The 16,102-nt window shown below is 44.9% G+C and overlaps 55 non-coding genes across 55 annotated transcripts; all 55 read left to right on the plus strand.

The window, feature by feature from the left end:
- The first annotated feature begins 92 nt into the window (after positions 1-92).
- On the plus strand, positions 93-165 carry TRNAV-AAC (transfer RNA valine (anticodon AAC)). Its single transcript has one exon. It is a non-coding gene; the product is annotated as a tRNA-Val (tRNA).
- A 90-nt stretch (positions 166-255) lies between these two features.
- Positions 256-328, plus strand: TRNAV-AAC (transfer RNA valine (anticodon AAC)). Its single transcript has one exon. It is a non-coding gene; the product is annotated as a tRNA-Val (tRNA).
- Positions 329-426: 98 nt separating this feature from the next.
- TRNAV-UAC (transfer RNA valine (anticodon UAC)) lies at positions 427-499 on the plus strand. The gene has a single exon. It is a non-coding gene; the product is annotated as a tRNA-Val (tRNA).
- Positions 500-1,265: 766 nt separating this feature from the next.
- On the plus strand, positions 1,266-1,338 carry TRNAV-AAC (transfer RNA valine (anticodon AAC)). The gene has a single exon. It is a non-coding gene; the product is annotated as a tRNA-Val (tRNA).
- Positions 1,339-1,599: 261 nt separating this feature from the next.
- On the plus strand, positions 1,600-1,672 carry TRNAV-AAC (transfer RNA valine (anticodon AAC)). Its single transcript has one exon. It is a non-coding gene; the product is annotated as a tRNA-Val (tRNA).
- A 90-nt stretch (positions 1,673-1,762) lies between these two features.
- On the plus strand, positions 1,763-1,835 carry TRNAV-AAC (transfer RNA valine (anticodon AAC)). The gene has a single exon. It is a non-coding gene; the product is annotated as a tRNA-Val (tRNA).
- Positions 1,836-2,096: 261 nt separating this feature from the next.
- On the plus strand, positions 2,097-2,169 carry TRNAV-AAC (transfer RNA valine (anticodon AAC)). Its single transcript has one exon. It is a non-coding gene; the product is annotated as a tRNA-Val (tRNA).
- Positions 2,170-2,764: 595 nt separating this feature from the next.
- On the plus strand, positions 2,765-2,837 carry TRNAV-AAC (transfer RNA valine (anticodon AAC)). Its single transcript has one exon. It is a non-coding gene; the product is annotated as a tRNA-Val (tRNA).
- Positions 2,838-2,935: 98 nt separating this feature from the next.
- Positions 2,936-3,008, plus strand: TRNAV-AAC (transfer RNA valine (anticodon AAC)). Its single transcript has one exon. It is a non-coding gene; the product is annotated as a tRNA-Val (tRNA).
- Positions 3,009-3,098: 90 nt separating this feature from the next.
- TRNAV-AAC (transfer RNA valine (anticodon AAC)) lies at positions 3,099-3,171 on the plus strand. The gene has a single exon. It is a non-coding gene; the product is annotated as a tRNA-Val (tRNA).
- Positions 3,172-3,269: 98 nt separating this feature from the next.
- On the plus strand, positions 3,270-3,342 carry TRNAV-UAC (transfer RNA valine (anticodon UAC)). Its single transcript has one exon. It is a non-coding gene; the product is annotated as a tRNA-Val (tRNA).
- Positions 3,343-3,440: 98 nt separating this feature from the next.
- Positions 3,441-3,513, plus strand: TRNAV-AAC (transfer RNA valine (anticodon AAC)). The gene has a single exon. It is a non-coding gene; the product is annotated as a tRNA-Val (tRNA).
- Positions 3,514-3,774: 261 nt separating this feature from the next.
- TRNAV-AAC (transfer RNA valine (anticodon AAC)) lies at positions 3,775-3,847 on the plus strand. Its single transcript has one exon. It is a non-coding gene; the product is annotated as a tRNA-Val (tRNA).
- A 105-nt stretch (positions 3,848-3,952) lies between these two features.
- On the plus strand, positions 3,953-4,025 carry TRNAV-CAC (transfer RNA valine (anticodon CAC)). Its single transcript has one exon. It is a non-coding gene; the product is annotated as a tRNA-Val (tRNA).
- A 90-nt stretch (positions 4,026-4,115) lies between these two features.
- On the plus strand, positions 4,116-4,188 carry TRNAV-AAC (transfer RNA valine (anticodon AAC)). Its single transcript has one exon. It is a non-coding gene; the product is annotated as a tRNA-Val (tRNA).
- Positions 4,189-4,457: 269 nt separating this feature from the next.
- On the plus strand, positions 4,458-4,530 carry TRNAV-AAC (transfer RNA valine (anticodon AAC)). The gene has a single exon. It is a non-coding gene; the product is annotated as a tRNA-Val (tRNA).
- A 90-nt stretch (positions 4,531-4,620) lies between these two features.
- Positions 4,621-4,693, plus strand: TRNAV-AAC (transfer RNA valine (anticodon AAC)). The gene has a single exon. It is a non-coding gene; the product is annotated as a tRNA-Val (tRNA).
- A 766-nt stretch (positions 4,694-5,459) lies between these two features.
- On the plus strand, positions 5,460-5,532 carry TRNAV-AAC (transfer RNA valine (anticodon AAC)). The gene has a single exon. It is a non-coding gene; the product is annotated as a tRNA-Val (tRNA).
- A 261-nt stretch (positions 5,533-5,793) lies between these two features.
- TRNAV-AAC (transfer RNA valine (anticodon AAC)) lies at positions 5,794-5,866 on the plus strand. The gene has a single exon. It is a non-coding gene; the product is annotated as a tRNA-Val (tRNA).
- Positions 5,867-5,956: 90 nt separating this feature from the next.
- TRNAV-AAC (transfer RNA valine (anticodon AAC)) lies at positions 5,957-6,029 on the plus strand. Its single transcript has one exon. It is a non-coding gene; the product is annotated as a tRNA-Val (tRNA).
- A 261-nt stretch (positions 6,030-6,290) lies between these two features.
- TRNAV-AAC (transfer RNA valine (anticodon AAC)) lies at positions 6,291-6,363 on the plus strand. Its single transcript has one exon. It is a non-coding gene; the product is annotated as a tRNA-Val (tRNA).
- A 98-nt stretch (positions 6,364-6,461) lies between these two features.
- Positions 6,462-6,534, plus strand: TRNAV-AAC (transfer RNA valine (anticodon AAC)). The gene has a single exon. It is a non-coding gene; the product is annotated as a tRNA-Val (tRNA).
- A 424-nt stretch (positions 6,535-6,958) lies between these two features.
- TRNAV-AAC (transfer RNA valine (anticodon AAC)) lies at positions 6,959-7,031 on the plus strand. Its single transcript has one exon. It is a non-coding gene; the product is annotated as a tRNA-Val (tRNA).
- A 98-nt stretch (positions 7,032-7,129) lies between these two features.
- TRNAV-AAC (transfer RNA valine (anticodon AAC)) lies at positions 7,130-7,202 on the plus strand. Its single transcript has one exon. It is a non-coding gene; the product is annotated as a tRNA-Val (tRNA).
- A 90-nt stretch (positions 7,203-7,292) lies between these two features.
- Positions 7,293-7,365, plus strand: TRNAV-AAC (transfer RNA valine (anticodon AAC)). Its single transcript has one exon. It is a non-coding gene; the product is annotated as a tRNA-Val (tRNA).
- Positions 7,366-7,463: 98 nt separating this feature from the next.
- Positions 7,464-7,536, plus strand: TRNAV-UAC (transfer RNA valine (anticodon UAC)). Its single transcript has one exon. It is a non-coding gene; the product is annotated as a tRNA-Val (tRNA).
- A 98-nt stretch (positions 7,537-7,634) lies between these two features.
- TRNAV-AAC (transfer RNA valine (anticodon AAC)) lies at positions 7,635-7,707 on the plus strand. The gene has a single exon. It is a non-coding gene; the product is annotated as a tRNA-Val (tRNA).
- Positions 7,708-7,968: 261 nt separating this feature from the next.
- Positions 7,969-8,041, plus strand: TRNAV-AAC (transfer RNA valine (anticodon AAC)). The gene has a single exon. It is a non-coding gene; the product is annotated as a tRNA-Val (tRNA).
- A 105-nt stretch (positions 8,042-8,146) lies between these two features.
- Positions 8,147-8,219, plus strand: TRNAV-CAC (transfer RNA valine (anticodon CAC)). The gene has a single exon. It is a non-coding gene; the product is annotated as a tRNA-Val (tRNA).
- A 90-nt stretch (positions 8,220-8,309) lies between these two features.
- TRNAV-AAC (transfer RNA valine (anticodon AAC)) lies at positions 8,310-8,382 on the plus strand. Its single transcript has one exon. It is a non-coding gene; the product is annotated as a tRNA-Val (tRNA).
- Positions 8,383-8,480: 98 nt separating this feature from the next.
- Positions 8,481-8,553, plus strand: TRNAV-AAC (transfer RNA valine (anticodon AAC)). The gene has a single exon. It is a non-coding gene; the product is annotated as a tRNA-Val (tRNA).
- A 90-nt stretch (positions 8,554-8,643) lies between these two features.
- Positions 8,644-8,716, plus strand: TRNAV-AAC (transfer RNA valine (anticodon AAC)). The gene has a single exon. It is a non-coding gene; the product is annotated as a tRNA-Val (tRNA).
- Positions 8,717-8,814: 98 nt separating this feature from the next.
- TRNAV-UAC (transfer RNA valine (anticodon UAC)) lies at positions 8,815-8,887 on the plus strand. Its single transcript has one exon. It is a non-coding gene; the product is annotated as a tRNA-Val (tRNA).
- A 98-nt stretch (positions 8,888-8,985) lies between these two features.
- TRNAV-AAC (transfer RNA valine (anticodon AAC)) lies at positions 8,986-9,058 on the plus strand. The gene has a single exon. It is a non-coding gene; the product is annotated as a tRNA-Val (tRNA).
- Positions 9,059-9,156: 98 nt separating this feature from the next.
- On the plus strand, positions 9,157-9,229 carry TRNAV-UAC (transfer RNA valine (anticodon UAC)). Its single transcript has one exon. It is a non-coding gene; the product is annotated as a tRNA-Val (tRNA).
- Positions 9,230-9,498: 269 nt separating this feature from the next.
- Positions 9,499-9,571, plus strand: TRNAV-AAC (transfer RNA valine (anticodon AAC)). The gene has a single exon. It is a non-coding gene; the product is annotated as a tRNA-Val (tRNA).
- A 90-nt stretch (positions 9,572-9,661) lies between these two features.
- On the plus strand, positions 9,662-9,734 carry TRNAV-AAC (transfer RNA valine (anticodon AAC)). The gene has a single exon. It is a non-coding gene; the product is annotated as a tRNA-Val (tRNA).
- A 98-nt stretch (positions 9,735-9,832) lies between these two features.
- Positions 9,833-9,905, plus strand: TRNAV-CAC (transfer RNA valine (anticodon CAC)). The gene has a single exon. It is a non-coding gene; the product is annotated as a tRNA-Val (tRNA).
- A 98-nt stretch (positions 9,906-10,003) lies between these two features.
- Positions 10,004-10,076, plus strand: TRNAV-UAC (transfer RNA valine (anticodon UAC)). Its single transcript has one exon. It is a non-coding gene; the product is annotated as a tRNA-Val (tRNA).
- A 269-nt stretch (positions 10,077-10,345) lies between these two features.
- Positions 10,346-10,418, plus strand: TRNAV-AAC (transfer RNA valine (anticodon AAC)). The gene has a single exon. It is a non-coding gene; the product is annotated as a tRNA-Val (tRNA).
- A 261-nt stretch (positions 10,419-10,679) lies between these two features.
- TRNAV-AAC (transfer RNA valine (anticodon AAC)) lies at positions 10,680-10,752 on the plus strand. The gene has a single exon. It is a non-coding gene; the product is annotated as a tRNA-Val (tRNA).
- A 98-nt stretch (positions 10,753-10,850) lies between these two features.
- On the plus strand, positions 10,851-10,923 carry TRNAV-CAC (transfer RNA valine (anticodon CAC)). Its single transcript has one exon. It is a non-coding gene; the product is annotated as a tRNA-Val (tRNA).
- Positions 10,924-11,035: 112 nt separating this feature from the next.
- On the plus strand, positions 11,036-11,108 carry TRNAV-CAC (transfer RNA valine (anticodon CAC)). Its single transcript has one exon. It is a non-coding gene; the product is annotated as a tRNA-Val (tRNA).
- Positions 11,109-11,198: 90 nt separating this feature from the next.
- TRNAV-AAC (transfer RNA valine (anticodon AAC)) lies at positions 11,199-11,271 on the plus strand. The gene has a single exon. It is a non-coding gene; the product is annotated as a tRNA-Val (tRNA).
- A 98-nt stretch (positions 11,272-11,369) lies between these two features.
- Positions 11,370-11,442, plus strand: TRNAV-AAC (transfer RNA valine (anticodon AAC)). The gene has a single exon. It is a non-coding gene; the product is annotated as a tRNA-Val (tRNA).
- Positions 11,443-11,532: 90 nt separating this feature from the next.
- Positions 11,533-11,605, plus strand: TRNAV-CAC (transfer RNA valine (anticodon CAC)). The gene has a single exon. It is a non-coding gene; the product is annotated as a tRNA-Val (tRNA).
- Positions 11,606-11,695: 90 nt separating this feature from the next.
- TRNAV-AAC (transfer RNA valine (anticodon AAC)) lies at positions 11,696-11,768 on the plus strand. Its single transcript has one exon. It is a non-coding gene; the product is annotated as a tRNA-Val (tRNA).
- A 98-nt stretch (positions 11,769-11,866) lies between these two features.
- Positions 11,867-11,939, plus strand: TRNAV-AAC (transfer RNA valine (anticodon AAC)). The gene has a single exon. It is a non-coding gene; the product is annotated as a tRNA-Val (tRNA).
- A 90-nt stretch (positions 11,940-12,029) lies between these two features.
- On the plus strand, positions 12,030-12,102 carry TRNAV-CAC (transfer RNA valine (anticodon CAC)). The gene has a single exon. It is a non-coding gene; the product is annotated as a tRNA-Val (tRNA).
- A 98-nt stretch (positions 12,103-12,200) lies between these two features.
- TRNAV-AAC (transfer RNA valine (anticodon AAC)) lies at positions 12,201-12,273 on the plus strand. Its single transcript has one exon. It is a non-coding gene; the product is annotated as a tRNA-Val (tRNA).
- Positions 12,274-12,363: 90 nt separating this feature from the next.
- Positions 12,364-12,436, plus strand: TRNAV-AAC (transfer RNA valine (anticodon AAC)). The gene has a single exon. It is a non-coding gene; the product is annotated as a tRNA-Val (tRNA).
- Positions 12,437-12,534: 98 nt separating this feature from the next.
- On the plus strand, positions 12,535-12,607 carry TRNAV-CAC (transfer RNA valine (anticodon CAC)). The gene has a single exon. It is a non-coding gene; the product is annotated as a tRNA-Val (tRNA).
- Positions 12,608-12,868: 261 nt separating this feature from the next.
- Positions 12,869-12,941, plus strand: TRNAV-AAC (transfer RNA valine (anticodon AAC)). The gene has a single exon. It is a non-coding gene; the product is annotated as a tRNA-Val (tRNA).
- Positions 12,942-13,039: 98 nt separating this feature from the next.
- TRNAV-CAC (transfer RNA valine (anticodon CAC)) lies at positions 13,040-13,112 on the plus strand. The gene has a single exon. It is a non-coding gene; the product is annotated as a tRNA-Val (tRNA).
- Positions 13,113-13,224: 112 nt separating this feature from the next.
- TRNAV-CAC (transfer RNA valine (anticodon CAC)) lies at positions 13,225-13,297 on the plus strand. The gene has a single exon. It is a non-coding gene; the product is annotated as a tRNA-Val (tRNA).
- The last annotated feature ends 2,805 nt before the right edge of the window (positions 13,298-16,102 follow it).

The raw sequence follows: 16,102 nt of genomic DNA on the forward strand, positions 1-16,102 counted from the left end.
TTTTTATGTTGCCACTAATTGGCTGGATTCTTTTTCTCAATTCGTTTCTGCATGGCTTGTGGGTTGTGGGTTGCGGAACAATCAATATCCAAGTTTCTGTAGTGTAGTGGTTATCACGTTCGCCTAACACGCGAAAGGTCCCCTGTTCGAGACAGGGCAGAAACATGGAACTATGTCTTCCTTTTAACACAAAGAAAGCCTTTAAATTTGTCAAACTTTGCTTTCTGCAATGGTGGGTTTTTGTATCAAGGGGAAGTTTCTGTAGTGTAGTGGTTATCACGTTCGCCTAACACGCGAAAGGTCCCCTGTTCGAGACAGGGCAGAAACATGGAATTTTTTATGTTGCCACTAATTGGCTGGATTCTTTTTCTCAATTCGTTTCTGCATGGCTTGCGGGTTGTGGGTTGCGGAACAATCAATATCCAAGTTTCTGTAGTGTAGTGGTTATCACGTTCGCCTTACACGCGAAAGGTCCCCTGTTCGAGACAGGGCAGAAACATGGAATTTTTTATGTTGCCACTAATTGGCTGGATTCTTTTTCTCAATTCGTTTCTGCATGGCTTGCGGGTTGTGGGTTGCGGAACAATCAATATCCAAGTTTCTGTAGCGTAGTGGTTATCACGTTCGCCTAACACGCGAAAGGTCCCCTGTTCGAGACAGGGCAGAAACATGGAATTTTTTATGTTGCCACTAATTGGCTGGATTCTTTTTCTCAATTCGTTTCTGCATGGCTTGCGGGTTGTGGGTTGCGGAACAATCAATATCCAAGTTTCTGTAGTGTAGTGGTTATCATGTTCGCCTAACATGCGAAAGGTCCCCTGTTCGAGACAGGGCAGAAACATGGAACTATGTCTTCCTTTTAACACAAAGAAAGCCTTTAAATTTGTCAAACTTTGGTTTCTGCAATGGTGGGTTTTTGTATCAAGCGGAAGTTTCTGTAGTGTAGTGGTTATCAGGTTCGCCTAACACGCGAAAGGTCCCCTGTTCGAGACAGGGCAGAAACATGGAATTTTTTTTGTTGCCACTAATTGGCTGGATTCTTTTTCTCAATTCGTTTCTGCATGGCTTGCGGGTTGTGGGTTGCGGAACAATCAATATCCAAGTTTCTGTAGTGTAGTGGTTATCACGTTTGCCTCACACGCGAAAGGTCCCCTGTTCGAAACTGGGCAGAAACAAGGAACTATGTGTTCCTTTTAACACAAAGAAAGCCTTTAAATTTGTCAAACTTTGGTTTCTGCAATGGTGGGTTTTTGTATCAAGGGGAAGTTTCTGTAGTGTAGTGGTTATCACGTTCGCCTAACACGCGAAAGGTCCCCTGTTCGAGACAGGGCAGAAACATGGAACTATGTCTTCCTTTTAACACAAAGAAAGCCTTTAAATTTGTCAAACTTTGGTTTCTGCAATGGTGGGTTTTTGTATCAAGCGGAAGTTTCTGTAGTGTAGTGGTTATCAGGTTCGCCTAACACGCGAAAGGTCCCCTGTTCGAGACAGGGCAGAAACATGGAATTTTTTTTGTTGCCACTAATTGGCTGGATTCTTTTTCTCAATTCGTTTCTGCATGGCTTGCGGGTTGTGGGTTGCGGAACAATCAATATCCAAGTTTCTGTAGTGTAGTGGTTATCACGTTCGCCTAACACGCGAAAGGTCCCCTGTTCGAGACAGGGCAGAAACATGGAACTATGTCTTCCTTTTAACACAAAGAAAGCCTTTAAATTTGTCAAACTTTGGTTTCTGCAATGGTGGGTTTTTGTATCAAGGGGAAGTTTCTGTAGTGTAGTGGTTATCACGTTCGCCTAACACGCGAAAGGTCCCCTGTTCGAGACAGGGCAGAAACATGGAATTTTTTTTGTTGGCACTAATTGGCTGGATTCTTTTTCTCAATTCGTTTCTGCATGGCTTGCGGGTTGTGGGTTGCGGAACAATCAATATCCAAGTTTCTGTAGTGTAGTGGTTATCATGTTCGCCTAACACGCGAAAGGTCCCCTGTTCGAGACAGGGCAGAAACATGGAACTATGTCTTCCTTTTAACACAAAGAAAGGCTTTAAATTTGTCAAACTTTGGTTTCTGCAATGGTGGGTTTTTGTATCAAGCGGAAGTTTCTGTAGTGTAGTGGTTATCACGTTCGCCTAACACGCGAAAGGTCCCCTGTTCGAGACAGGGCAGAAACATGGAATTTTTTTTGTTGCCACTAATTGGCTGGATTCTATTTCTCAATTCGTTTCTGCATGGCTTGCGGGTTGTGGGTTGCGGAACAATCAATATCCAAGTTTCTGTAGTGTAGTGGTTATCACGTTCGCCTAACACGTGAAAGGTCCCCTGTTCGAGACAGGGCAGAAACATGGAACTATGTCTTCCTTTTAACACAAAGAAAGCCTTTAAATTTGTCAAACTTTGGTTTCTGCAATGGTGGGTTTTTGTATCAAGGGGAAGTTTCTGTAGTTTAGTGGTTATCACGTTCGCCTAACACGCGAAAGGTCCCCTGTTCGAGACAGGGCAGAAACATGGAATTTTTTTTGTTGGCACTAATTGGCTGGATTCTTTTTCTCAATTCGTTTCTGCATGGCTTGCGGGTTGTGGGTTGCGGAACAATCAATATCCAAGCTTCTGTAGTGTAGTGGTTATCACGTTCGCCTCACACGCGAAAGGTCCCCTGTTCGAAACTGGGCAGAAACAAGGAACTATGTGTTCCTTTTAACACAAAGAAAGCCTTTAAATTTGTCAAACTTTGGTTTCTGCAATGGTGGGTTTTTGTATCAAGAGGAAGTTTCTGTAGTGTAGTGGTTATCACGTTCGCCTAACACGCGAAAGGTCCCCTGTTCGAGACAGGGCAGAAACATGGAATTTTTTTTGTTGGCACTAATTGGCTGGATTCTTTTTCTCAATTCGTTTCTGCATGGCTTGCGGGTTGTGGGTTGCGGAACAATCAATATCCAAGTTTCTGTAGTGTAGTGGTTATCACGTTCGCCTAACACGCGAAAGGTCCCCTGTTCGAGACAGGGCAGAAACATGGAACTATGTCTTCCTTTTAACACAAAGAAAGCCTTTAAATTTGTCAAACTTTGCTTTCTGCAATGGTGGGTTTTTGTATCAAGGGGAAGTTTCTGTAGTGTAGTGGTTATCACGTTCGCCTAACACGCGAAAGGTCCCCTGTTCGAGACAGGGCAGAAACATGGAATTTTTTATGTTGCCACTAATTGGCTGGATTATTTTTCTCAATTCGTTTCTGCATGGCTTGCGGGTTGTGGGTTGCGGAACAATCAATATCCAAGTTTCTGTAGTGTAGTGGTTATCACGTTCGCCTTACACGCGAAAGGTCCCCTGTTCGAGACAGGGCAGAAACATGGAATTTTTTATGTTGCCACTAATTGGCTGGATTCTTTTTCTCAATTCGTTTCTGCATGGCTTGCGGGTTGTGGGTTGCGGAGCAATCAATATCCAAGTTTCTGTAGTGTAGTGGTTATCACGTTCGCCTAACACGCGAAAGGTCCCCTGTTCGAGACAGGGCAGAAACATGGAATTTTTTATGTTGCCACTAATTGGCTGGATTCTTTTTCTCAATTCGTTTCTGCATGGCTTGCGGGTTGTGGGTTGCGGAACAATCAATATCCAAGTTTCTGTAGTGTAGTGGTTATCATGTTCGCCTAACACGCGAAAGGTCCCCTGTTCGAGACAGGGCAGAAACATGGAACTATGTCTTCCTTTTAACACAAAGAAAGCCTTTAAATTTGTCAAACTTTGGTTTCTGCAATGGTGGGTTTTTGTATCAAGCGGAAGTTTCTGTAGTGTAGTGGTTATCACGTTCGCCTAACACGCGAAAGGTCCCCTGTTCGAGACAGGGCAGAAACATGGAATTTTTTATGTTGCCACTAATTGGCTGGATTCTTTTTCTCAATTCGTTTCTGCATGGCTTGCGGGTTGCGGGTTGCGGATTGCGGAACAATCAATATCCAAGTTTCTGTAGTGTAGTGGTTATCACGTTCGCCTCACACGCGAAAGGTCCCCTGTTCGAAACTGGGCAGAAACAAGGAACTATGTGTTCCTTTTAACACAAAGAAAGCCTTTAAATTTGTCAAACTTTGGTTTCTGCAATGGTGGGTTTTTGTATCAAGGGGAAGTTTCTGTAGTGTAGTGGTTATCACGTTCGCCTAACACGCGAAAGGTCCCCTGTTCGAGACAGGGCAGAAACATGGAATTTTTTTTGTTGGCACTAATTGGCTGGATTATTTTTCTCAATTCGTTTCTGCATGGCTTGCGGGTTGTGGGTTGCTGAACAATCAATATCCAAGTTTCTGTAGTGTAGTGGTTATCACGTTTGCCTAACACGCGAAAGGTCCCCTGTTCGAGACAGGGCAGAAACATGGAATTTTTTATGTTGCCACTAATTGGCTGGATTCTTTTTCTCAATTTGTTTCTGCATGGCTTGCGGGTTGTGGGTTGCGGAACAATCAATATCCAAGTTTCTGTAGTGTAGTGGTTATCACGTTCGCCTAACACGCGAAAGGTCCCCTGTTCGAGACAGGGCAGAAACATGGAACTATGTCTTCCTTTTAACACAAAGAAAGCCTTTCAATTTGTCAAACTTTGGTTTCTGCAATGGTGGGTTTTTGTATCAAGGGGAAGTTTCTGTAGTGTAGTGGTGATCACGTTCGCCTAACACGCGAAAGGTCCCCTGTTCGAGACAGGGCAGAAACATGGAATTTTTTATGTTGCCACTAATTGGCTGGATTCTTTTTCTCAATTCGTTTCTGCATGGCTTGCGGGTTGTGGGTTGCGGAACAATCAATATCCAAGTTTCTGTAGCGTAGTGGTTATCACGTTCGCCTAACACGCGAAAGGTCCCCTGTTCGAGACAGGGCAGAAACATGGAATTTTTTATGTTGCCACTAATTGGCTGGATTCTTTTTCTCAATTCGTTTCTGCATGGCTTGCGGGTTGTGGGTTGCGGAACAATCAATATCCAAGTTTCTGTAGTGTAGTGGTTATCATGTTCGCCTAACATGCGAAAGGTCCCCTGTTCGAGACAGGGCAGAAACATGGAACTATGTCTTCCTTTTAACACAAAGAAAGCCTTTAAATTTGTCAAACTTTGGTTTCTGCAATGGTGGGTTTTTGTATCAAGCGGAAGTTTCTGTAGTGTAGTGGTTATCAGGTTCGCCTAACACGCGAAAGGTCCCCTGTTCGAGACAGGGCAGAAACATGGAATTTTTTTTGTTGCCACTAATTGGCTGGATTCTTTTTCTCAATTCGTTTCTGCATGGCTTGCGGGTTGTGGGTTGCGGAACAATCAATATCCAAGTTTCTGTAGTGTAGTGGTTATCACGTTTGCCTCACACGCGAAAGGTCCCCTGTTCGAAACTGGGCAGAAACAAGGAACTATGTGTTCCTTTTAACACAAAGAAAGCCTTTAAATTTGTCAAACTTTGGTTTCTGCAATGGTGGGTTTTTGTATCAAGGGGAAGTTTCTGTAGTGTAGTGGTTATCACGTTCGCCTAACACGCGAAAGGTCCCCTGTTCGAGACAGGGCAGAAACATGGAACTATGTCTTCCTTTTAACACAAAGAAAGCCTTTAAATTTGTCAAACTTTGGTTTCTGCAATGGTGGGTTTTTGTATCAAGCGGAAGTTTCTGTAGTGTAGTGGTTATCAGGTTCGCCTAACACGCGAAAGGTCCCCTGTTCGAGACAGGGCAGAAACATGGAATTTTTTTTGTTGCCACTAATTGGCTGGATTCTTTTTCTCAATTCGTTTCTGCATGGCTTGCGGGTTGTGGGTTGCGGAACAATCAATATCCAAGTTTCTGTAGTGTAGTGGTTATCACGTTCGCCTAACACGCGAAAGGTCCCCTGTTCGAGACAGGGCAGAAACATGGAACTATGTCTTCCTTTTAACACAAAGAAAGCCTTTAAATTTGTCAAACTTTGGTTTCTGCAATGGTGGGTTTTTGTATCAAGGGGAAGTTTCTGTAGTGTAGTGGTTATCACGTTCGCCTAACACGCGAAAGGTCCCCTGTTCGAGACAGGGCAGAAACATGGAATTTTTTTTGTTGGCACTAATTGGCTGGATTCTTTTTCTCAATTCGTTTCTGCATGGCTTGCGGGTTGTGGGTTGCGGAACAATCAATATCCAAGTTTCTGTAGTGTAGTGGTTATCATGTTCGCCTAACACGCGAAAGGTCCCCTGTTCGAGACAGGGCAGAAACATGGAACTATGTCTTCCTTTTAACACAAAGAAAGGCTTTAAATTTGTCAAACTTTGGTTTCTGCAATGGTGGGTTTTTGTATCAAGCGGAAGTTTCTGTAGTGTAGTGGTTATCACGTTCGCCTAACACGCGAAAGGTCCCCTGTTCGAGACAGGGCAGAAACATGGAATTTTTTTTGTTGCCACTAATTGGCTGGATTCTATTTCTCAATTCGTTTCTGCATGGCTTGCGGGTTGTGGGTTGCGGAACAATCAATATCCAAGTTTCTGTAGTGTAGTGGTTATCACGTTCGCCTAACACGCGAAAGGTCCCCTGTTCGAGACAGGGCAGAAACATGGAACTATGTCTTCCTTTTAACACAAAGAAAGCCTTTAAATTTGTCAAACTTTGGTTTCTGCAATGGTGGGTTTTTGTATCAAGGGGAAGTTTCTGTAGTTTAGTGGTTATCACGTTCGCCTAACACGCGAAAGGTCCCCTGTTCGAGACAGGGCAGAAACATGGAATTTTTTTTGTTGGCACTAATTGGCTGGATTCTTTTTCTCAATTCGTTTCTGCATGGCTTGCGGGTTGTGGGTTGCGGAACAATCAATATCCAAGCTTCTGTAGTGTAGTGGTTATCACGTTCGCCTCACACGCGAAAGGTCCCCTGTTCGAAACTGGGCAGAAACAAGGAACTATGTGTTCCTTTTAACACAAAGAAAGCCTTTAAATTTGTCAAACTTTGGTTTCTGCAATGGTGGGTTTTTGTATCAAGAGGAAGTTTCTGTAGTGTAGTGGTTATCACGTTCGCCTAACACGCGAAAGGTCCCCTGTTCGAGACAGGGCAGAAACATGGAATTTTTTTTGTTGGCACTAATTGGCTGGATTCTTTTTCTCAATTCGTTTCTGCATGGCTTGCGGGTTGTGGGTTGCGGAACAATCAATATCCAAGTTTCTGTAGTGTAGTGGTTATCACGTTCGCCTAACACGCGAAAGGTCCCCTGTTCGAGACAGGGCAGAAACATGGAACTATGTCTTCCTTTTAACACAAAGAAAGCCTTTAAATTTGTCAAACTTTGCTTTCTGCAATGGTGGGTTTTTGTATCAAGGGGAAGTTTCTGTAGTGTAGTGGTTATCACGTTCGCCTAACACGCGAAAGGTCCCCTGTTCGAGACAGGGCAGAAACATGGAATTTTTTATGTTGCCACTAATTGGCTGGATTATTTTTCTCAATTCGTTTCTGCATGGCTTGCGGGTTGTGGGTTGCGGAACAATCAATATCCAAGTTTCTGTAGTGTAGTGGTTATCACGTTCGCCTTACACGCGAAAGGTCCCCTGTTCGAGACAGGGCAGAAACATGGAATTTTTTATGTTGCCACTAATTGGCTGGATTCTTTTTCTCAATTCGTTTCTGCATGGCTTGCGGGTTGTGGGTTGCGGAGCAATCAATATCCAAGTTTCTGTAGTGTAGTGGTTATCACGTTCGCCTAACACGCGAAAGGTCCCCTGTTCGAGACAGGGCAGAAACATGGAATTTTTTATGTTGCCACTAATTGGCTGGATTCTTTTTCTCAATTCGTTTCTGCATGGCTTGCGGGTTGTGGGTTGCGGAACAATCAATATCCAAGTTTCTGTAGTGTAGTGGTTATCATGTTCGCCTAACACGCGAAAGGTCCCCTGTTCGAGACAGGGCAGAAACATGGAACTATGTCTTCCTTTTAACACAAAGAAAGCCTTTAAATTTGTCAAACTTTGGTTTCTGCAATGGTGGGTTTTTGTATCAAGCGGAAGTTTCTGTAGTGTAGTGGTTATCACGTTCGCCTAACACGCGAAAGGTCCCCTGTTCGAGACAGGGCAGAAACATGGAATTTTTTATGTTGCCACTAATTGGCTGGATTCTTTTTCTCAATTCGTTTCTGCATGGCTTGCGGGTTGCGGGTTGCGGATTGCGGAACAATCAATATCCAAGTTTCTGTAGTGTAGTGGTTATCACGTTCGCCTCACACGCGAAAGGTCCCCTGTTCGAAACTGGGCAGAAACAAGGAACTATGTGTTCCTTTTAACACAAAGAAAGCCTTTAAATTTGTCAAACTTTGGTTTCTGCAATGGTGGGTTTTTGTATCAAGGGGAAGTTTCTGTAGTGTAGTGGTTATCACGTTCGCCTAACACGCGAAAGGTCCCCTGTTCGAGACAGGGCAGAAACATGGAATTTTTTATGTTGCCACTAATTGGCTGGATTCTTTTTCTCAATTTGTTTCTGCATGGCTTGCGGGTTGTGGGTTGCGGAACAATCAATATCCAAGTTTCTGTAGTGTAGTGGTTATCACGTTCGCCTAACACGCGAAAGGTCCCCTGTTCGAGACAGGGCAGAAACATGGAACTATGTCTTCCTTTTAACACAAAGAAAGCCTTTCAATTTGTCAAACTTTGGTTTCTGCAATGGTGGGTTTTTGTATCAAGGGGAAGTTTCTGTAGTGTAGTGGTGATCACGTTCGCCTAACACGCGAAAGGTCCCCTGTTCGAGACAGGGCAGAAACATGGAATTTTTTTTGTTGGCACTAATTGGCTGGATTATTTTTCTCAATTCGTTTCAGCATGGCTTGCGGGTTGTGGGTTGCTGAACAATCAATATCCAAGTTTCTGTAGTGTAGTGGTTATCACGTTCGCCTTACACGCGAAAGGTCCCCTGTTCGAGACAGGGCAGACACATGGAATTTTTTATGTTGCCACTAATTGGCTGGATTCTTTTTCTCAATTCGTTTCTGCATGGCTTGTGGGTTGTGGGTTGCGGAACAATCAATATCCAAGTTTCTGTAGTGTAGTGGTTATCACGTTCGCCTAACACGCGAAAGGTCCCCTGTTCGAGACAGGGCAGAAACATGGAATTTTTTTTGTTGGCACTAATTGGCTGGATTATTTTTCTCAATTCGTTTCTGCATGGCTTGCGGGTTGTGGGTTGCGGAACAATCAATATCCAAGTTTCTGTAGTGTAGTGGTTATCACGTTCGCCTTACACGCGAAAGGTCCCCTGTTCGAGACAGGGCAGAAACATGGAATTTTTTATGTTGCCACTAATTGGCTGGATTCTTTTTCTCAATTCGTTTCTGCATGGCTTGCGGGTTGTGGTTTGCGGAACAATCAATATCCAAGTTTCTGTAGTGTAGCGGTTATCACGTTCGCCTAACACGTGAAAGGTCCCCTGTTCGAGACAGGGCAGAAACATGGAATTTTTTTTGTTGGCACTAATTGGCTGGATTCTTTTTCTCAATTCGTTTCTGCATGGCTTGCGGGTTGTGGGTTGCGGAACAATCAATATCCAAGTTTCTGTAGTGTAGTGGTTATCACGTTCGCCTAACACGCGAAAGGTCCCCTGTTCGAGACAGGGCAGAAACAAGGAACTATGTCTTCCTTTTAACACAAAGAAAGCCTTTAAATTTGTCAAACTTTGGTTTCTGCAATGGTGGGTTTTTGTATCAAGGGGAAGTTTCTGTAGTGTAGTGGTTATCACGTTCGCCTAACACGCGAAAGGTCCCCTGTTCGAGACAGGGCAGAAACATGGAATTTTTTTTGTTGGCACTAATTGGCTGGATTCTTTTTCTCAATTCGTTTCTGCATGGCTTGCGGGTTGTGGGTTGCGGAACAATCAATATCCAAGTTTCTGTAGTGTAGTGGTTATCACGTTCGCCTCACACGCGAATGGTCCCCTGTTCGAGACAGGGCAGAAACATGGAATTTTTTTTGTTGGCACTAATTGGCTGGATTATTTTTCTCAATTCGTTTCTGCATGGCTTGCGGGTTGTGGGTTGCGGAACAATCAATATCCAAGTTTCTGTAGTGTAGTGGTTATCATGTTCGCCTTACACGCGAAAGGTCCCCTGTTCGAGACAGGGCAGAAACATGGAATTTTTTATGTTGCCACTAATTGGCTGGATTCTTTTTCTCAATTCGTTTCTGCATGGCTTGCGGGTTGTGGTTTGCGGAACAATCAATATCCAAGTTTCTGTAGTGTAGCGGTTATCACGTTCGCCTAACACGCGAAAGGTCCCCTGTTCGAGACAGGGCAGAAACATGGAATTTTTTTTGTTGGCACTAATTGGCTGGATTCTTTTTCTCAATTCGTTTCTGCATGGCTTGTGGGTTGTGGGTTGCGGAACAATCAATATCCAAGTTTCTGTAGTGTAGTGGTTATCACGTTCGCCTAACACGCGAAAGGTCCCCTGTTCGAGACAGGGCAGAAACATGGAATTTTTTTTGTTGGCACTAATTGGCTGGATTCTTTTTCTCAATTCGTTTCTGCATGGCTTGCGGGTTGTGGGTTGCGGAACAATCAATATCCAAGTTTCTGTAGTGTAGTGGTTATCACGTTCGCCTCACACGCGAATGGTCCCCTGTTCGAAACTGGGCAGAAACAAGGAACTATGTGTTCCTTTTAACACAAAGAAAGCCTTTAAATTTGTCAAACTTTGGTTTCTGCAATGGTGGGTTTTTGTATCAAGGGGAAGTTTCTGTAGTGTAGTGGTTATCACGTTCGCCTAACACGCGAAAGGTCCCCTGTTCGAGACAGGGCAGAAACATGGAATTTTTTTTGTTGGCACTAATTGGCTGGATTCTTTTTCTCAATTCGTTTCTGCATGGCTTGCGGGTTGTGGGTTGCGGAACAATCAATATCCAAGTTTCTGTAGTGTAGTGGTTATCACGTTCGCCTCACACGCGAAAGGTCCCCTGTTCGAGACAGGGCAGAAACATGGAATTTTTTTTGTTGGTACTAATTGGCTGGATTCTTTTTCTCAATTCGTTTCTGCATGGCTTGCGGGTTGTGGGTTGTGGGTTGCGGGTTGCGGAACAATCAATGTCCAAGTTTCTGTAGTGTAGTGGTTATCACGTTCGCCTCACACGCGAAAGGTCCCCTGTTCGAAACTGGGCAGAAACAAGGAACTATGTGTTCCTTTTAACACAAAGAAAGCCTTTAAATTTGTCAAACTTTGGTTTCTGCAATGGTGGGTTTTTGTATCAAGGGGAAGTTTCTGTAGTGTAGTGGTTATCACGTTCGCCTAACACGCGAAAGGTCCCCTGTTCGAGACAGGGCAGAAACATGGAATTTTTTATGTTGCCACTAATTGGCTGGATTCTTTTTCTCAATTCGTTTCTGCATGGCTTGCGGGTTGTGGGTTGCGGAACAATCAATATCCAAGTTTCTGTAGTGTAGTGGTTATCACGTTCGCCTAACACGCGAAAGGTCCCCTGTTCGAGACAGGGCAGAAACATGGAACTATGTCTTCCTTTTAACACAAAGAAAGCCTTTAAATTTGTCAAACTTTGGTTTCTGCAATGGTGGGTTTTTGTATCAAGGGGAAGTTTCTGTAGTGTAGTGGTTATCACGTTCGCCTCACACGCGAAAGGTCCCCTGTTCGAAACTGGGCAGAAACAAGGAACTATGTGTTCCTTTTAACACAAAGAAAGCCTTTAAATTTGTCAAACTTTGGTTTCTGCAATGGTGGGTTTTTGCATCAAGGGGAAGTTTCTGTAGTGTAGTGGTTATCACGTTCGCCTAACACGCGAAAGGTCCCCTGTTCGAGACAGGGCAGAAACATGGAATTTTTTTTGTTGGCACTAATTGGCTGGATTATTTTTCTCAATTCGTTTCTGCATGGCTTGCGGGTTGTGGGTTGCGGAACAATCAATATCCAAGTTTCTGTAGTGTAGTGGTTATCACGTTCGCCTAACACGCGAAAGGTCCCCTGTTCGAGACAGGGCAGAAACAAGGAACTATGTCTTCCTTTTAACACAAAGAAAGCCTTTAAATTTGTCAAACTTTGGTTTCTGCAATGGTGGGTTTTTGTATCAAGGGGAAGTTTCTGTAGTGTAGTGGTTATCACGTTCGCCTCACACGCGAAAGGTCCCCTGTTCGAGACAGGGCAGAAACATGGAATTTTTTATGTTGCCACTAATTGGCTGGATTCTTTTTCTCAATTCGTTTCTGCATGGCTTGCGGGTTGTGGGTTGCGGAACAATCAATATCCAAGTTTCTGTAGTGTAGTGGTTATCACGTTCGCCTAACACGCGAAAGGTCCCCTGTTCGAGACAGGGCAGAAACAAGGAACTATGTCTTCCTTTTAACACAAAGAAAGCCTTTAAATTTGTCAAACTTTGGTTTCTGCAATGGTGGGTTTTTGTATCAAGGGGAAGTTTCTGTAGTGTAGTGGTTATCACGTTCGCCTAACACGCGAAAGGTCCCCTGTTCGAGACAGGGCAGAAACATGGAATTTTTTTTGTTGGCACTAATTGGCTGGATTCTTTTTCTCAATTCGTTTCTGCATGGCTTGCGGGTTGTGAGTTGCGGAACAATCAATATCCAAGTTTCTGTAGTGTAGTGGTTATCACGTTCGCCTCACACGCGAAAGGTCCCCTGTTCGAAACTGGGCAGAAACAAGGAACTATGTGTTCCTATTAACACAAAGAAAGCCTTTAAATTTGTCAAACTTTGGTTTCTGCAATGGTGGGTTTTTGTATCAAGGGGAAGTTTCTGTAGCGTAGTGGTTATCACGTTCGCCTAACACGCGAAAGGTCCCCTGTTCGAGGCAGGGCAGAAACATGGAATTTTTTATGTTGCCACTAATTGGCTGGATTCTTTTTCTCAATTCGTTTCTGCATGGCTTGCGGGTTGTGGTTTGCGGAACAATCAATATCCAAGTTTCTGTAGTGTAGTGGTTATCACGTTCGCCTAACACGCGAAAGGTCCCCTGTTCGAGACAGGGCAGAAACATGGAATTTTTTTTGTTGGCACTAATTGGCTGGATTCTTTTTCTCAATTCGTTTCTGCATGGCTTGCGGGTTTTGGGTTGCAGAACAATCAATATCCAAGTTTCTGTAGTGTAGTGGTTATCACGTTCGCCTCACACGCGAAAGGTCCCCTGTTCGAGACAGGGCAGAAACATGGAATTTTTTTTGTTGGTACTAATTGGCTGGATTCTTTTTCTCAATTCGTTTCTGCATGGCTTGCGGGTTGTGGGTTGTGGGTTGCGGGTTGCGGAACAATCAATGTCCAAGTTTCTGTAGTGTAGTGGTTATCACGTTCGCCTCACACGCGAAAGGTCCCCTGTTCGAAACTGGGCAGAAACAAGTAACTATGTGTTCCTTTTAACACAAAGAAAGCATTTAAATTTGTCAAACTTTGGTTTCTGCAATGGTGGGTTTTTGTATCAAGGGGAAGTTTCTGTAGTGTAGTGGTTATCACTAGAGATGAGCGAACCGGGACAACCGAACCCGGTTTCGGTCCGAACTTCAGGAAAAGTTCGGTTCGCAGCGAATCCGAACTTTACCGGGTTCGGCCGAACCCGTTTTGACCGAACCCGGCTACATTTTGGCGCCTGCCACATGTTACATCTAAAATGGAGGATTACAGAAGATCACCTGACATCAGGCTACCCCATAATGCCTTGCAAACGGCTCTCCCAGCCTATCGGGAGGCAGCATAGGGGCGGGCTCAAGCCTGCAATAAAAGTCTATGCACGGAGCTCAGCGGCCATTTTACAGACAGGAGCTGTAGGAATAGCATCTCTGTGCAGTAAGGGAAAGCTTTAGGAATCTAAAAGGCAGGAATTCAGAAATCGAAGGGGCTCATCCACTACTCACTACTCAGCCAGTGTGTGAATACGCTTTTATAAGGGGCTCATCCCCGTTGCATCCAACTTGCAATACAGGCAGCCTAGTAGTACTATAAGGCCCAGCATTCCCTGAGTGCACTGCAGCGAGGCTGATTGAAATTCTCATTCATTGCCATTTGCCAAGCCAGTGTCCGTGTGTGAATACGCTTTTAAAAGGGGCTCATCCCTGGAATAACAATCCAACTTGCCATACAGGCAGCCTAGAAGTACTACAACGCCCAGCATTCCCTGAGTGCACTGCAGCGAGGCTGATTGAAATTCTCATTCATTGCCATTTGCCAAGCCAGTGTCCGTGTGTGAATACGCTTTTAGAAGGGGCTCATCCCCATTGCATCCAACTTGCAATACAGGCAGCCTTTGTAGTAGTGGTAGTAGTAGTACTACAAGGCCCAGCATTCCCTGAGTGCACTGCAGCGAGGCTGATTGAAATTCTCATTCATTGCCATTTGCCAAGCCAGTGTCCGTGTGTGAATACGCTTTTAAAAGGGGCTCATCCCTGGCCGTTATTAACAGGATAACAATCCAACTTGCCATACAGGCAGCCTAGAAGTACTACAACGCCCAGCATTCCCTGAGTGCACTGCAGCGAGGCTGATTGAAATTCTCATTCATTGCCATTTGCCAAGCCAGTGTCCGTGTGTGAATACGCTTTTAGAAGGGGCTCATCCCCATTGCATCCAACTTGCAATACAGGCAGCCTTTGTAGTAGTGGTAGTAGTAGTACTACAAGGCCCAGCATTCCCTGAGTGCACTGCAGCGAGGCTGATTGAAATTCTCATTCATTGCCATTTGCCAAGCCAGTGTCCGTGTGTGAATACGCTTTTAAAAGGGGCTCATCCCTGGAATAACAATCCAACTTGCCATACAGGCAGCCTAGTAGTACTACAAGGCCCAGCATTCCCTGAGTGCACTGCAGCGAGGCTGATTGAAATTCTCATTCATTGCCATTTGCCAAGCCAGTGTCCGTGTGTGAATACGCTTTTAAAAGGGGCTCATCCCTGGCCGTTATTAACAGGATAACAATCCAACTTGCCATACAGGCAGCCTAGAAGTACTACAACGCCCAGCATTCCCTGAGTGCACTGCAGCGAGGCTGATTGAAATTCTCATTCATTGCCATTTGCCAAGCCAGTGTCCGTGTGTGAATACGCTTTTAGAAGGGGCTCATCCCCATTGCATCCAACTTGCAATACAGGCAGCCTTTGTAGTAGTGGTAGTAGTAGTACTACAAGGCCCAGCATTCCCTGAGTGCACTGCAGCGAGGCTGATTGAAATTCTCATTCATTGCCATTTGCCAAGCCAGTGTCCGTGTGTGAATACGCTTTTAAAAGGGGCTCATCCCTGGAATAACAATCCAACTTGCCATACAGGCAGCCTAGTAGTACTACAAGGCCCAGCATTCCCTGAGTGCACTGCAGCGAGGCTGATTGAAATTCTCATTCATTGCCATTTGCCAAGCCAGTGTCCGTGTGTGAATACGCTTTTAAAAGGGGCTCTGAAATGTCTGGGAAAAAAAAGGTTGTGAAAGGACGGGGTAGAGGAAGAAACACCCATGCCGTCTCCTCTTCCAGTCCAAATGTTGGATCTGTTGGTGCCAGACCCAGTAGCAGCATTTGTGGCACAAGACATGTGCCCAGTTCCACTAGTAGCAGCTGCCATGTGCCTGCTAGTAGTAGTATCAGCAAGCCAGACTTGTCCATCTCCTCCGGTGGGCGGGTTACTTTAGACAATACGGCCATTGTGGACTGGTTGGCTGGCTCGCGGTCATCTCAGCAGGAAGACTCTGACGATCTGGCTTCAAGCCAGGTTTCGTTGGATTCCAGATCCTCTACAGTTCCTTGGCACGGTGACAGTAGTAATATAGGTATTTCTAGCGTTTCCATTCCATCATCTATGTCTTCGCTCCCCCTTCCTAGCGGGAAGCCATCTTTCCTGAGAGTCCTAAGAGACATCTCCTCGGGTGCGAAGGAAGATACTGAACAACATAGTGATGATGATGATTTGTTTTCCGCGAGTCAGCCAACGGAGTGTGTTGCGGCGGTGGTGGAGGTGGAAGCGGTGACCGAGACGCATAGCTGCGGTAGTGGGGGTGTTGGTGGTGGTAGCCGTGGTGGCAGACGCAGTAATGAGGGGGGGCATGGAGCCCGCCATGATGTCACATCACATTCACAACACAGTGACAGAAGTGGCGGGGATGATGAGGAAGGCTATGATGATGATGTTGTTTTAGACAGGACGTGGGAACCAGGTGACGAGGTGA

This window comes from Rhinoderma darwinii, chromosome 4 (assembly GCF_050947455.1).
Source record: "Rhinoderma darwinii isolate aRhiDar2 chromosome 4, aRhiDar2.hap1, whole genome shotgun sequence".
Taxonomy (NCBI): domain Eukaryota; kingdom Metazoa; phylum Chordata; class Amphibia; order Anura; family Rhinodermatidae; genus Rhinoderma; species Rhinoderma darwinii.